Source organism: Macaca thibetana, chromosome 6 (assembly GCF_024542745.1).
Source record: "Macaca thibetana thibetana isolate TM-01 chromosome 6, ASM2454274v1, whole genome shotgun sequence".
NCBI classification, from domain to species: domain Eukaryota; kingdom Metazoa; phylum Chordata; class Mammalia; order Primates; family Cercopithecidae; genus Macaca; species Macaca thibetana.
In genome coordinates this window covers 148,840,944-148,857,979 of record NC_065583.1, presented here as the reverse complement: position 1 = coordinate 148,857,979, position 17,036 = coordinate 148,840,944, and the positions used below count along the sequence as shown (strand labels likewise).

The window sequence follows — 17,036 nt, the reverse complement described above, 5'->3', positions numbered from 1 at the left end:
AGATATATTTTATAAAAACTAGTCTAGTGAAGATCAATACATTTTGAATGTATTCATCTCAGAAAAAGATTGTGAAATAAACATGGATTGCCTATCAAAACAACATATGTTTTATGTTAAACTAGGTTATTTGATGAGGAGGTGTATACTAAATCTTTCAGCTTCTATACACACCACATATATGTTAAAATAATATATGATTTAAAAATGCTCTAAATAACAATTAAATGACCTTTGACAAATAATGCACTTAAAGGTTTATAACGTAGCTGACATCTGTTAATCAGCAATGGAATGTACTCAGCAGTTTCCTTGTAAAGTTTGCACTGTAATTATTTTATGGAGGACAAAACAAACGAAAAATGTAAAACTGATGCTACTTATTTTTCCCCATTGAGGGAATTTCTGCCATATGTTCCGTGTTCAGTACATGCAAACAAATTGGTTATTTCTATGTCTGTCTCACTGCTCTGCTCACAAAGCCATAGCAAAGCAAATCCATACATGGGGCCTCTTATTCAGGCATTAGATTTTAATACATTCATCTAATATTTTCTAAAAGGCCTCCACTCTTGGCCAACTTCTTTTTAATATATGTATTTTTTAAATTTTTGAGTTGAATGAATACATTTTGATAAGCAAATTAATACTTACTTAAATAAGTAAAACACATGGGAGGCCGGACGCAGTGGCTCATGCCTGTAATCCCAATACTTTGGGAGGCCAAAGAGGGTGGATCATTTGAGGTCAGCAGTTTGAGACCAGCCTGGCCAATATGGCAAAAACCCATTTCTAATAAAAATACAAAAATTAGCCAGGTGTGGTGGCACACGGCTGTGATCACAGCTACTCGGGAAGCTGAGGCAGGAGAATTGCTTGAACCTGGGAGGCAGAGGTTGCAGTGAGCTGAGATCGCATTACTGTACTCCAGCCTGGGTAACAGAGTGAGACTCTATCTCAAAAAATAAATAAACAAATAAATAAAATAAAAATAAAATGTACGGGAAATATTCACTTGAAATACTCAGAATACTAAAAAATCTTAATGATAGGTTGAATACATAAAGATTTTACTTAAATAAAACATATTAATGAAAGTCCTCCATTTTGTTATTTAACTGTAAAATAAAGAAAAATTTTGACAAACCTCAATGCAAGAAAACAATTTAGGCCAGGTGTGGTGGCTCATATCTGTAATCCCAACAATTTGGAAAGCCAAGTCAGAGGATTGCTTGAGGTCAGGAGTTCAAGGCCAGCTTGGGCAGAATAGTGAGGCCTCTTCTGTACTAAAAATTTGAAACCCTTGACAAAATATTAGCTAACCAAATCCAACAACATTACAAAAAGAAAATGCACCATGATCAAGTGGGTTTCATACCAGGGATGCAGGGAAGGTTTAACAAATGCAAGCCAATAAATATCATATACCACGTAAATAGAATTAAAAACAAAAATCACATGATCGTCTCAATAAATGCAGAAAAAGCATTGGACAAAATCCAGCATCACTTTATGATTAAAACCTTCAGCAAAATCGGCATGCAAAGGACATACCTTAATGTAATAAAAGCCTTCTATGAGAAACCCACAGGCAACATAATACTAAATGGGGAAAAGTTGAAAGCATTCCCTCTGAGAAGTGGAACAAGACAAGGATGACGACTCTCACCACTTCTCTTCAACGTAGTACTGGAAGTCCTAGCCAGAGCAATGAGACCAAGAGAAAGAAATAAAGGACATCCAAATCAGTAGAGAGGAAGTCAAACTGTCCCTGTTTGCTGACCTTACGATCATTTACCTTGAAAACACTAGAACTGGTAAAAGAATTCAGCACAGTTTCTGGATACAAGATTAATGTACACAAATCCATAGCTCTTCTATACACCAACAGCAACCAACTGAAGAATCAAATCAAGAACTCAACCCCTTTTACAATAGCTGAAAAAGAAATACTTAGGAATATACCTAACAAAGGAGTCAAATGAATTCTACCAGGAAAAGTACAAAGCACTGCTGAAAGAAATCACAGATGACACAAACAAATGGAAACACATTCTATGATCATGGATGGGTAGAATCAATATTGTGAAAATGACCACACTGCCAAAAGCAATCTACAAATTCAGTGCAATCACCATCAAAATACCACCATCATTCTTCACAGAACTAGAAAAACAAACAAACAAAAAAAACCCACAAACAAACAAACAACAACAACAAAAAACACTTCTAAAATTCCTATGGAACCAAAAAAGAGCCTGCCTAGCCAAAGCAAGACTAAGCAAGAAGAACAAATCTGGAGACATCACACTAACTGATTTCAAACTACCCTATAAGGCCATAGTCACCAAAACAGCATGGTACTTTTATAAAAATAGGCACATAGACCAGTAGAACAGAATAGAGAACCCAGAAAGAAACCCAAATACTTATAGCCAACTGGTCTTTGACAAAGCTAAAAAAACATGAAGTCTGAAAGGACACCCTTTTCAACAAATGGTGCTGGGATAATTGGCTAGCCACATGTAGGAGAATAAAACTGGTTCCTCATCTCTCACCTTATAAAAAATTCAACCAAGATAAATTAAGGGCTTAAATCTAATACCTCAAACCACACAAATTCTAGAAGATTCCATTGGAAAAATTCTTCTGGACATTGACTTAGGCAAGGATTTCATGACCAAAAACCCAAAAGCAAATGCAATGAGATCAAAGATAAATAGCTGGGACCTAATTAAACTAAACAACTTTTGCAAAGCCAAAAGAACAGTAAGCAGAGTACACAGACAACCCACAGAGTGGGAGAAAAGCTTCACAATCTATACATCTCATGAATGACTAATAACAAGAATCTAGAACAAACTCAAACAAATCAATAAGAAAAAAAAAAAAAACCGTCTCATCAAAAAGTGGGCTAAGGACATGAAATTGTCTTTTAAGAACAGACAATTCTCAAAAGAAGATATTGGCCAATAAACATACGAAAAAATTCTCAACATCATTAATGATCAGGATAATGCAAATCAAAACCACAATGTGATGCCACCTTACTCCTGCTAGAATGGCCATAATCAAAATATTTTTTAAAAAAGTAGATATTGGCATGGATGTGGTGATCAGGGAACACTTCTACACTGCTGGTGGGAATGTAAACTAGTACAGCCACTATGGAATACAGTGTGGAGATTCCTTAAAGAACTAAAAGTAGAACTACCATTGGATTCAGCAATTTCACTACTGGGTATCTACCGAGAGGAAAAGAAGTCATTATTTGAAAACGATACTTGCACACACATTTATAGCAGCACAACTCATAATTGCAAAATCGTGGAACCAACCCAAATGCCCATCAATCAATGAGGGGATAAATAAATTGTGGTGTGTGTGTATACATATATATATGTATGCGTATATATATTTATATATACATATATGTGTGTATACATATATATGTAAATATATATATTTATATATTTATATTTATATATATATATATATATAATGAAATACTACTTAGCCATACAAAGGAATGAGTTAACAGCATTTGCAATGACCTAAATGAGAATGGAGACTATTATTCTAAGTGAAGTAACTCAGGAATGGGAAACCAAATATTTATGTCCTCACTGGTATGTGGGAGCTAAGCTATGAGGACACAAAGGCATAAGAATGATACAATGGACTTTGGGGACTTGAGAGGAAGAATGGAAGGGGGTGAGGGATAAAAGACAACATATATTGTGCAGGGTATACTGCTTGGGTGATGGGTGCACCCAGATCTCACAAATCACCACTAAATAACTTACTCATGCAACCTAATACCACCTGTACCCCAATAACTATGGAAAAATTATATAGATTTTATTTATATATATATATATACACACACACACACACATATACACAAAATAAAATAAATAATAAAATAAAATAAATAGCAAGGCAAGGTGGCGTTTAACTGTAGTCCCGGCTTTTCAAGATGCTGAGGCAAGAGGACAGTTTGAGTCCAGTAGGCCGAGACTGAAATGAGCTATGATTATACCACTGCATTTCAGCCTGGGTGACAGAGTGTGACCCTGTCTCTAGAAGAGAGGGAGAAAAAGGAGGGAGGGATAAGAGAGAAAGGGGTTGGGGATGAAAACAGCAATTTAAACCAGCAATTTTAGGTGGCTGTAAATTTATTATGGATTATCACTGTAAAGCAAATAACATTTATTTACGTTTTTTTGCTAAGGAATTTAGGCAAGCAAATAACATTTATTTGCTTTACAGTTATTCTAATCTGCATTAAGGTTTGCTATTCTTTTAATATGTCCATTTCAAAACTCAGGTGTTAAAACTTAGTGGCCAAGGAGGTGGGGCCTTTAAGATGTGATTAGGTCATGAGGGGTCGTCTCTCATGAGTGGGATTTGGAAGCTTCAGGCAGCAGCAGTGTTGGGCTTGCTTGCCTTGTGCCTCTGCAATGTGAGAACACATCGCTTCTCCCCTCCAGAGGATGCAGCAACAAGGCGCCATCTTGTAATCATAGAGCAGTCTTCAGCAGACAACTGAAGGTGCTGTCCTCTTGACCTTGCACTTCTCAGTTTCGAAAACTGTGAGAAATAAATGTATTTTCTTTAAAAATTACCCAGTCTACAATATTTTGTTATAGCAGCACAAGTAGAGTAAGACAAAGACAGAGTCTCACATTAATTTGTGGTAAATTAGAGTACAATTCCACAAGAATTCAAATTGTAATAACATGTCATTAGCACACTAGTCCGGTTCTCAAGAGATCAGGCTAATGCTCTTATCTTGGAGAAATATTGAGAGAAACACAGGATGAGAAAACAATACCAGGACATTTGTTTATGAGAACCTCATCTTGCCTGATCATAAGGCAGTAGGTTGCCCCCAGATTCCTGAGAGGTACATTTTGAAGTGAGAAGACTATCGATTTTGTTGTTTCAATGCAATCTCTCTGGAAACTTACAATTGGCTCCAAATAACTGTAAATGTCCTGGGTCATTCCCTGTTGGTGTCCTGGAAACTTCACCTAGCCACAGTAATCAGAATCATTTGGATCTCCCAGTGGGACTTCTGGAACACTTTGGACTGCCTGAGTTGTCTCTAGTTATGTTTTTATTCTCAATAAGTCACAAAGAATAATTCTAAGGAAATTTCTTTTTTTTGGATCTCACTTATTTAAATAGGGCCCAATACATTAAGAAGAAAGCTGAGAGGTAAGACACTATTTAGAACAGTTACCTAGGTTATCTTTGTTTCTAAGAAATGCAGCATGAAAATTATATACACATAGAGTTTGATTTAAAATAACCATTCCAATATTGAGACTATGTTGAAATATACCTAGATGTAATTACTGCTGTACACTGTTATTAAAATTCTCTGCTGAGAGACTGACAACTTCTGCAAATATTGTATACAAAAGTCAAATACTTTATAGAAATGGATTACTTCCACAAGGTATCTCATTCCTGATTTTCTATGTTTTTTTATGATCCAAAAATCTTTAAAATGATAACATAGGTGGAAATTGTGAGATTATTTTTGAAAATTTATTTTTCTTGTATATATTGAAAGTGTACAGCTTGATGTTACTTATACATACAAGCAAATTAACACATAATGATCTCTCTTTGTAATATGAACACCTAAAATACACTCTTATTAGCAAGTTTTCAATACAGAATAAATGTTATTAACCGTAGTCTTTCTGCTGAACAGTTAGATCTCCAGACTCTTTCATCCTACTTAACTGTAAGTCTGTGCTCTTTGACTACATTTCCCTTTTTTTCTCTCTCTCTCCAAGCCTGATAACCAACATTCTAAATTCTCTTTTCACGTATTTGAGTTTTTTTTAGATTCCCCATATGAATGAGATAATAAGTTATTTGTATTTCTGTGTCTGGCCTGTTTTATCTAACATATATGAAGTCCTCCAGGTTCATCTATGTTGTAGCAAATGAAACCGAATAGTATTCATATGCAATCACAATTTCTTTATCCATTCATCTCTTGATGAGGGCTTAGGTTAATTCCATATTTGGTGATTATGGGTAATACTGAAATGAGCATACAAGTGCAGACATCTCTGTGAGGTGCTGATTTTATCACCCTTGGATATATACCCAGCAGAAAGATTACTAGATTATATGGTAGTCTTATTTTTAATTTTTTTTAAGAGTTTCTATACTCTTTTCCATAATGGCTGTGCCAATTTACACTCCCACCAACAGTGTACAACATTTGCGTTTTTGCCACACTCTAGCCAACACGTGTTCTTTTCGGTCTTTTAGATAACCATTCCAACAGGTGTAAAGTAATATTATATCCCATTGTGATTTTGATTTTTCTGATGGTTAGTGATGTCATCACTAATCATTAGTGAGCACTTTTTGTGTATCTGTTGGCCACTTTTCTGTTTTCTTTGCTAATGTGTATATACAGGTCCTTTGCTCATTTTTTAAAAGAGCTACTAGGTTTTTTCCTTTGGGTGTTTTTGTTTTTTCTATTGAGTTTTGTAAGTGTTTTATATACTTTAGATATTAATCTCTTATCAACTACATGGCTAAAAAATATTTTTTCTTAATCTGTATGCTCCTTTTTAATTGAAAAGTAGAATTCTCACTTCTTGGACATAGTAGAAAGAAAAGTGCTTGAAGATTTGAGTCAAACATATTTGATTTAAAACCCAAATTTAGTCATGTTCAAGTTAAGGAATTTAGGCAAGCTACTTAAACTCTTGAGAATTCATCTATAAAAGAGGGATAAAATAAAATTACAGAGTTATTGCTAGGAATTGCAGAGAACATAATTACAGAGTGACAATTGCAAGGCTGTGAACCTTAACAATAGAGAAATGTGGCAAATAACAAAAAATACACAATGCTAAAAACTGAACATCATGTGACTGTCTTGTGTAATGTACCAATAAGACCCAATACAACCATTTTGAATACATAAGATTATAGACTCTGAAAATTCTATTTATAAAGCTGTCTTACATTTATTTACTCTTTAGAGTTTTACATTACAGTGTGTACATATATTATAGCCCTTTATATTTCAGATTTATCTCCATGCCTCTAACCACATGTTAATTCTTGCGTTGGAAATATTTCCTAGGCATCTTACTACCTGTCTCATAATGCTTGCTGTACTTCACTTAAGGTTATAGACCATTAAAAACTACTATTTGTGTTGATTTGCAGTAGGGATAACTTTTGATTTTATCCTTAATGATATACATGTGTCATAGAATAAACAAAAAGTATCTTTGAATTTTATTGATTAATGTGATATTTTAATGTTTGTGCTCCATCGATTTTATGATTTGTATTAATAAAATATTACTTCTCGAAAATCTAGCAAGCACACATTTTTTGTCCATCTGTTATTAAGAAGAAAAATAGAGTAAATAAGAATCATATTAGCAGGAAAAATTAGTTTCCATATAATATAGTATTTTAATCTCAGCAGAGAGTAGATGAAAAAGGAATGTTCAATGTTGATCAGTTACATTTCTACTAATATTATTTTCTGATGCCACTATAACCCAATTTGTGGCCATTGTAGACCAAAGATAAGATGTTAAAGTGGGCTATTTTAAACAAACACCTTATATAATTTAACGTAATAGTATTTTTCAACTATTTTGTCCAAGGCATGATGTTAGATAATGGTGATAAAAATATAAACAAGCAATAGTCGCTGACCTCAAGGACAGATTGCAAAAGACATTAATTTAAACAGATAGTGGTGATCTAATCAGATAAAGGTTGTTATGAAGGCACATATAAAATTATAAAACTGCATAAGAACACAGCCATTGGAATAATTAACCTGCTTTATCAAAGAGATTCAATAGTAATAAAGATAAATAATCCTTTAGGATAAAGAATTAACGTAGAATAGAAAAGTACATTAAGATACAGTTATAATAAGAATTTAATTATATTCTATCCAGAAATGTTCCAAAAGAAATTTGAGAAAAACTGTACATTGCCACGTATCAGCTTTGAACTGAAGTTCTGGGCCTAAGTACATTATCAGTACCTAACCAAAGCAGATAATTTTGCCAAATTCCTAAGGGCAATAAATCCTAAGAGTCAGATAGTTAAAAACAGATTTTGTGAACTAACCTCAGCAGATCATAAAAATGACAGTAATGCTGAAAAATAACAACTTATAGATAACCCTTTCTGAGTCAGTAAACTTGTTCTTTTAATATATTTCTATCCTTGATCCATGTTCAGTTAATCAAATTAAAAAATTTGAAAAATTTTGCATAGTCATTCTTTCTTGAGTGTTTTCTATTATATTAATTTGAATAATTTGCTTATCTTCACCCTTTTCTTTTTTGAGAGTGTTTACATTGAAAGAGTTCAAGAGATCTAGGAGTACTTTAAGAAATAAATAATTCAAAAAAAAAAGAACAGATTTATTAAAAAACAGAGTTTGTGATAATACTTGGAGAATGTTGCAAAAAATAAAAAAATTAAATTGTAATTCAAATTATTGAGGAATTTATCTTTTTACATGCAATTTTACTGCTTAATATCTTTTCCTTCAGTGGTTAAAATATGCAAACAGAAATAAATGCCTAAGACAGAAAATTAGTAAACTACCAACAACTAATACCTCTTGCTATATTATGATGGTCAGGCACAAGTGAAATTAAAAATATCACAATTTCCTCCTAATTAGATCTCCTGGACCTCACCTATTTCTCCTCTTCATGCTATTTGTGTTAACCAAATTTCATATATTCTTAGGTCTCCTATACATAGTTAATTGAGGGTGTAGATTCATCATTTTGGGTTTATGTCAATAAGTAATACCTCCGTTAATTTCCCAATTATGTGTTGAAATCATTGAGAATTTACTCAAAAGAGCAGTTGGATGATCAAAATATATTTATTGCTGTGTAAATAATTTAAGAGAATGTGCCTTACATCTTTTTCAGGTGGACTTCCTGAGAATAAGGACCGGAATTAAAAAGAATCACTTCTCTCATCCCACATACCATCCTGAGACCCAGACAGCCTGCTAAGGAAACATCAGGTCCTCTGCTTGATGTGAGCCATTGAAAGCTGAAAAGATGGAACTGGAGAATACCTGCAGTTTGATTCCCAAACAGAAAAATGGGGAGGATGGGGTTGTATTTCATGTGCAATTTCTCCTTCCACATCCATGAATGAGAATAGATCATCCCTCCTCTGATGAGATGACTAAACAGGAGGACTGAGGTCAAAGAACATTGTAATACTAAAATTCTATCTATATGAAAACAAAAAATAGGATTAGAAAGAAGTGGTCCCCTGCTCAATAAGAATTGATAGTGGACTATAGACCTTGAGTTTGAGTAGGAAGACCCCATTTCTCCAATAAAAAAAATTGTCTTTGTGAGTTGATTAGCCTCATCAACTGGTGTGATTTGCTGTCTAGTTAATGAGGAAGGAATATGACTATTTCCTCCCAAGACACTCAAATGGGTGTTTCCTTCCTCCTCCTTTCATGGTGGAAACTCAGAGAATAAATCCCTGTTGTGACTGGGGAGAGGTGATCTCATTGCTGAATTCAAATGTTTTAGTCAGTTTAGTTAATTTATTTTTTTAAGAGGTGAGGCTTGCTTGTTGCCCAGGCTGAACTTGAACTCTTGGACGGAAGTAATCCTCTCACCTCAGTCCCCAGAGAAACTAGGACTACACTGCCACCAGGCTGGGCTAGATCAGAAGTAATTTTTTGTTTGTTTGTTTGTTTGTTTTTTCTCTACTGCCACATAATGGATTATCATAGACTTAATAACCTGACACCCATTTATTATCCCTCCATTCTTAGCTTAGAAATCTGAGCAAGCTCAATGGGTTCTCTGCTTATATCTGGCAGGCTAGATCAAGGTGTCAGCTAGACTGAACTATTATCTGGAGACTGAAGAATCTGCTTGTAGTTTATTCTGGTTATTGGCCAAATTCAGTTCCTAGAACTTGTGAAAGTGAGGGTGAAAGTGAGGTCTCTTGTTACTTGCTGGCTGGCAGCAGAGGCTGCTCAGCTGTAAAGCCGACGTGCATCACTTGCACATAACCCCTTCCAGCATCAGATACAGATAATGCTTCAAAGCTCTGCTTTCCTTTTCTACTGCCAGTAAGTGAAAACCCTCTGCTTTTAAGAATCTAGTATGATTAGATTAGGTCTACCTGGGTAATCCAGGTTACACTCCCTAGTTTAAGAGGAACTGATTAGTAATCCTAATAACATTGTCAAGATTCCTTTGCTGTGAAACACTGCACATTAGGGGGCATGATATCTCACTGTTGTTTTCAAAGTCCCCTGAATTAGGGTGGAAAATCTTGGGGACCTGTACATTTTCAGAATCTTGCCTACCAGAAAAAAATGTTAATCACTTCTCCTGTGTTCAGTCCTATCCATTTCCCCTGCCTACATGTTGATTTCTGCCTTCAGTGGAACTTGCGTACCTCTGGTTTCTGAAATACCAACTTGTTCTTCATTAGCAGCTTCATCTGCAGAGAAGTGTTCTCTTTCTCAGCTGTGCTACATCAGTTACCATGCTCTCACTTGCTTTTCACTCCAGAACATTAAGGACATCGCTGTGTTTGTTGCCTGATTGTCTATTCTCTGTTCTTTTATCTATTCCTGTAATATACTTTACTTGTTTTCTAAATGTATCAGAGATAAATGTGTCATTCAATCCACCGTATTTAAACAGATGTCCAGATTATTCCCTGCAGGTTGTACTGTGTGGTGATTAGGCAGAACTAATAAACAGTTAACGCAATTGACGATGTAGTACACATAAAGTCAGATAAATTTGGTCTTTTTGGAGTTAGCTTCTGCAAGTGTCGCTTTCAAAGAAATGCAAGTCTGCTGAGAATCTTGAGAAATTTTAGAGAGAGAGCGAGAGAAATGCGGGAGGGAGGAAGGAAGGGTAAAAAAAGAAAAAAAGAGTGGAAAGAAACAAGGAACACTAGATGTCTCATTGTCATCCCACATTTCACATTCCTGTGCACAACTTACTCCTACATTTCATCTTATATGTGAGATTTTCTGAAATCAGAAAATCCTGGACATTGAATCAACCCCAGCTTTATGTTCTATTTACAATATGGGTTGAGACATTCTCAGGATGAGCTAAATTTTACAGTTTTCTTTCTTTTTCAAAATTCTAGAACAAATTATAGACTATAACTCTTATCTTACCTTTCTGTAAAATTAATTAATTTATTTGTATAAACCACATTTACAGAGCTCTTGAAGTGCCTGAATACTATTTTATTATAGGTGCTGGAGATTTTAGAGTAATTATGGTAATGATAACACTAATAACAGAAAAACAATAATTAAGGGAACCATTGCTAGGTATCAAGCATGGTGCTAAGCATTTCATATGCATCATGAAAGGGCTTGAAGTTTCATATGTTGTTCCTAATTGATGAAACAGAGGTTTAATAAATTCATCAATTGGCTAAAGGCCATAAATCTAGGGTTAGATTTGAGCCCCTGACTTAGGTCTATCACAAAAGTCTATGTTCCTGGTTAAAATAGTAGGCTGAATCATGTTAAACCAAGAGAATGCATTATGAGTTTGAGGCAAAAGACTTAGACTTCAACATAAGTATGTAACAGGGGAATACCCAGAAGCTTAGAGGTCAAGAAAAAATTGATATAACTTCTCAATTATTTTCATAATGATATGATTTATCTGAATTGCATTACTTTCTAAGGTAAGTCCTAACATTTTTGAAAAATTAGTATGTTTTCATAATGAATAATAAAAATAAGTAAGGTAGATTTGAGAAATATGAAGCATTTTAGCCAAGAAAAGGCCTGTGTGGTTACATTAGGAAGCACTGGGTAATAAAAAAGCACCATGAAGGCACTGCAGTGCCAGAGGCATAAAAGGTTGGGACAAGGGCAAATAAATAATGTTGGGTTCCAACAAAGACAAATCTCTTGTAGTATATACTGTCTGTATTCTCTCAATCATCATTCCCTCATTCTTACTTGCTAACAGAACCATATATTTGAAAAGATCTGTTTCAGGGAAAACTATGAATTATTTAAACCAAACAACCTCTTCGCCTCACTAGTGACTGATTTTGCCATATTAGCCAAATCTTGATCTCACAAGAAACCAGGTTTAGTGGTGGAGGAGCTACTGGGAGAGGTCTCCTTCCTCTAAAAGAGACATATTCAAAAAGGATCCGTCTGTACCTAGGGTTATATTGAACGCTTAAGGATGTCAGCTAACCTAAAAATGAAGATCCATACAATAACAAAACAGAGGGAAGGTAATAATTCCCATCCTTAAGACTATCAACCATCTCTAATAGTTATCTTTCTTACTTATTGTATTGTGAAATACATTTTCTTAGTGCAAGCTAGTTTGTAATAGCATTAGCTGAACTTGTAGCCAACTATCCTACATGTTACATATCTCATATTGATATTTGTGGTTTTTCTAACTAGGCTCTGTGTAACTCACAACCTTAAAATACCAAGATGAACTGTATTTCAAACTCTAGTGCAATAACTGACCTGATTTCTCTATATTTGCTACAAAATAAACCAAGAAACAAAGATGGAATGAGTGAGGGGATGAGCTAGCTTGAGTAAGCTAACTCGGCCATAACAACTTGGAATTTATGCTTAGAATTTAGATATATCTGGAATTAGCTGTTTACAGCACATGGATATGCATAAGGGATTTATGATCTACACTTTACTGATTAATATAACTTGTCTTTAAAGTTTCAGGGATTTTTTTCCTTTTCAAATTGGTTTAAAGCAAATCAAAGAACTGAGGACTAACCCCCATAATTACTTATCAATAGAAAGTAAAGGAGAAAATGAAAAAACGTTTAAATTCTTCTCCCTTAGTCTCCATGCCCTTTGGTGTCTGTTTTATTGATGTGTTCCATGTTTTCTTTGACTGATAAGGAACTTATTAGATGTTCTACTTTCATGTAATCAAAATAAAATATGAGAGGAATCAAAACTCTTCAGTTCAAAACTGATGTTTTATTCCCTTGATTCCAGTTAAGCAAAGTATAATCTAATGCTCTGTCAACAGATAGACAACCATAAATTTTCAATCAGATTATGCATTCATTCATGCAACAGGTATTTATTAAATATATCTTTCTAGTTCAGGCATTCTCATAAGTGGTATTAAAGTAAAAAGAGAGTGAGAGAGAGAGAAAGAGAACTGTCCCTAACCTCCTCACATTTATATTTTAGAGGTGAACTTTTTTTAGAGTGAATATTTCAAGGAAGTATCTATGCAGAAAAGTAAAGCAGAGAAATGTTATAGCCAAAGCCAGTTATATGAGTGGATATCTGGTATTGGAGAATGACATTTTATACATGATAATGGGAGAAGACCTCACTATAAAGAAAATATTGAGCAGACACCTACATGAAGGGAGCATGCCAGTCATATAATTACCTGTTTAAAGTATATTGCAAGCAGAGAGGAAAGAAAATGCAAAATTATGGAAACTGATATGGGAACTTGTTTGAAACTTTTCAAAGAGACCGCTATGGCTGGCGAAGAGTGACACGTCAAGAGAGAGGATGAAATCAGAGATGTATTAGAGGACCAGGTATTGTGGGGCATTGTAGGCAATTCACTTCAAAGATGTTTTTATTCAGAGTGAGATGAGAAGTCTATGGAAGGTCTTGCAAAGGGTGTGACATATTTTCAAATGAAATTTCTGTATGTAATTTTTTCAAGATCATTATTTTTTGCAAGGAGCTGCCGTATGCATAATAGGATGTTTAACAGCATCTCTGGCCTGTACCCGCTAGCTTTTCCCTAATTTTGACAACAAAAGATACTTCCAGACATTACCAAGTATCCCCCATTAAGGGGTAAAATATCCCCTAGTTAATAACCGATGTTTTAACAGGATTACATTTTTAGAAACTCTCTAATGATCTGAGAAACATGAAGGCAATTTGGTAAAGGCTCTTGCTAATAAACAAAAAACACAACATGGGAGAGTGGAATCATCATAGTAATAAATATAGTGAGATGTGGCTCGATTCTGGGTAGATTTTAAAGTTACAGCCTACAGTAGTTGCTGATGTGCAATAAAAGAGAAAGAAAGGAACAACAATTATTACACATTTTTGTCTTAGTACCTATAAAATTGGAGTTGCTGTTTATTAAGGTGGGGAAGGCACAACCAAAGCAGTTTGGGGTTTGACACGATATCGATCAGGACATGTGTTCTGGACCTAACAAGCTTAGTATATCTGTTGAACCTCCAAGTAGTGATGCCCAGTAGGGCTTTGGGAAAATTAATGTAGAGTTGAGGAGAGATATCTTGATTGGAGTTACACACTTGGGCACCATCACTGTAGACACTAAACCTTGTAACTGGGTGAGATGAATCATGCAATGAGTATGACTAATACTGAACCTAGTCAAATGGTAGGCAGTTAGGGAGGTATTGAGAAAGCAAAGAAGACTGAAAAAAAAAATTGGGAAGGTAAGGGTGAAAAAAAAATTGGGAAGGTAAGAGTGAACCCATTGCAAGTAATGTTAGGAAACATGTAATGAAGCCATGAAAATATAGTTTATAGAAGAAAGAAGAGGCAGAAAATTTCTTAAAGAACATGTGAATTTGGTTGCTTTGTTGGTGGGTTAGTGTGATGCTCACATATTACAGTGTGCTCCAAACAGACTAAAAAGTGAGGAAATAACACATAATTTATGGACAATTCATTTAAAAAGGTCTGCCATAAAAGAGAAGAGGTGGGTTACTGTGGAGAGAAGTAGAATTAAGAAAATCATCTGTGTGTTGGTGTGTGATTTTTGTCTGTTTGTTTGTTTTTTCAAAACTAGGAGGCATTGGAATAGGCTTGCATGCTGAAGGGAATGATTCATTTGAAGGGAGAAACCAGTGCAGACTGAAGGAGAGCAATTGCTGAAGCAATATACATGAGTAAGCTGGAAAGGATGCAATCTAATGCAGTGGAGAAGAGTTAGCTTCCACTGAAGAGTTCATCTGTGATAAGAGGAGAGAGAACTAAGCATGTGCTTAGCAATAAAGGTAAGTTGGTGTGGAGATTGGAGCACATGAAAGCTCTCTTCTGATTACTTGCATTTTCTTGAGATTGAGAGTAAGGTCTTCAGCTGAGAGACATGTTAGAAAAAAAGCTGGTTGCAGTTTAAGGTGAAAAATGATGTGAAATAGTCATTTAAAGACTAGGGGATTGTTCTAAAAATAGAGAATAGGCTTCTTGAGACCAATCAGGACTAAGTTTCTGGTTTTGATATGACCATATGAATGTGTGTAAATATATTATTTAATATAAAATATGTTTAGCAAGTATTTTTATATTTAATCTATATGTTATTTGTATTTTTAATTAATCTCCCTGCACATTCATCCATACCTGTTTATAAATGTTTAGATGATCCTCAAATATAGCTCAGTTAGAACCTTTATTATATTAGTCCTAGGCCTAAATATACTTTAATCTGAAAAAATATGAATATCACTTGAGATAATTAATGAGATCACAAAATCTACATGCAAAATACATCTTGAAAGTAAGATGGCTTATAGAAGAAAGGATTATAAAATACGATAAAATTTAGTCATACATTATATAAGCCTCTATCAATCTTCTACGACGCTGTGTCCTAAAGGCCTAAGCAAGTCATTCAATAACATAAAATAGGTTATTTATCTCATTAAAAGAGCTCTAACTAGATTTTTTAAAGGTATGAATAACTTTTTTGGGGGATTAGTTAAATTAATTAATGGAGGGTTTTTATAAGAAGAGCTTCATTTGGTAGGTGACATTTCTTCTGGACCTTAAAGAATGAATATAGTAAGAGTCACAGACATAAGACACTGGAAAGACATTTTGTAGGGAGGGTGTGAGGGAAGAACAATTAATTCTAGTTAAAATCACTTCCAAGGGAGGACAAATAAACAGAACTATAACTACTATAGAGTTTATATTTAAGACATTTCTGAGGTATGTGGAAGTTGCCTTTAGACTACGAGCGGCTGACCTTGTTCAAGGTAACCTGGCCAGGAAGAATTCCATAAGCTTTCTACCTTAGAAAGTTAATTGCATGGAGGATGGACTGAAATGTGGATGACTGGGTACGAGAAGGTCAGTTGGCTGATTCATGCAGTCTGATAGTTCCTGAGGAGTGACTGACTCAGTGAGGTTGGTAAAAAAGCAACCAGTTTAAAGGAAACATTTAAAGACTTTGGTCACCCGCTGAATGGGGAGGAGGGAGTGATAAGTGAGAGAAAGGATCAGTTATATCTCAATAGTTGTCCTTTGAAACTTCTGTCTTATGACTCTCAGTGAACTGGAATTAGAAGATTTAATTAACATATTCAAATAACTCATTCACATGTGAATGTGATTAATAAAATAAACGTTTTGATAAAAATGAAGATACTTTCTCTCTACTTATCTCAAAGCAGATAAAACCTAGATAAAAATTTTTGACCTCCTTAATTAATATGTTTAATCAGATTTTTAAGGATTTTCTCATAGTTGCTTGTGAAATGGAGTTGGTTTTGGTTGATCATTGGAGAAAAAAAAAGGTCTGCATTTCTTTCGTTCCGTATGATTCTATGATTTATACTTTTACGTGAATACACTGATGCTTCTTTATTTCTAGTTCCTACAGTGCCATAGACTTCAGAAAGCAGCAGTTAATAACATAAAAGCCTAGAGCATACAAATTTTTTTTTCATTAGCTCTGCAGTTGAGATAGCCAAACTTTCAAAGTAGTAAATCCCTTATCTTTAAAGGGTAAGAGGCTGATCAGGCAGTTCATATACTAAATCCAAGGGCAGCAAATTAAACAGCCTCTGAAAATTAAAAATCACTTTACAATGAACATTCTTATCACAAAGCAAACCATAATAAATAACAGGTCATCTCTTTTCTATTGTAAAGAACTATACATAGTAATTGGGTAAAATTAATTTTGATGAGACTCTTGACTTTCTTTTCCCTGATGAAATTGGTA

The 17,036-nt window shown here is 34.5% G+C and overlaps 1 long non-coding RNA gene across 1 annotated transcript in view; it reads left to right on the top strand.

The window, feature by feature from the left end:
* LOC126955959 (uncharacterized) overlaps window positions 1–17,036 on the top strand; it is a 123,014-nt gene that overhangs the window by 45,928 nt on the left and 60,050 nt on the right. The window contains exons 4-5 of the long non-coding RNA XR_007726208.1: window positions 8,970–9,081; window positions 14,874–15,081. This is a non-coding gene — a long non-coding RNA (uncharacterized LOC126955959). The remainder of the gene's footprint in view (window positions 1–8,969; window positions 9,082–14,873; window positions 15,082–17,036) is intronic.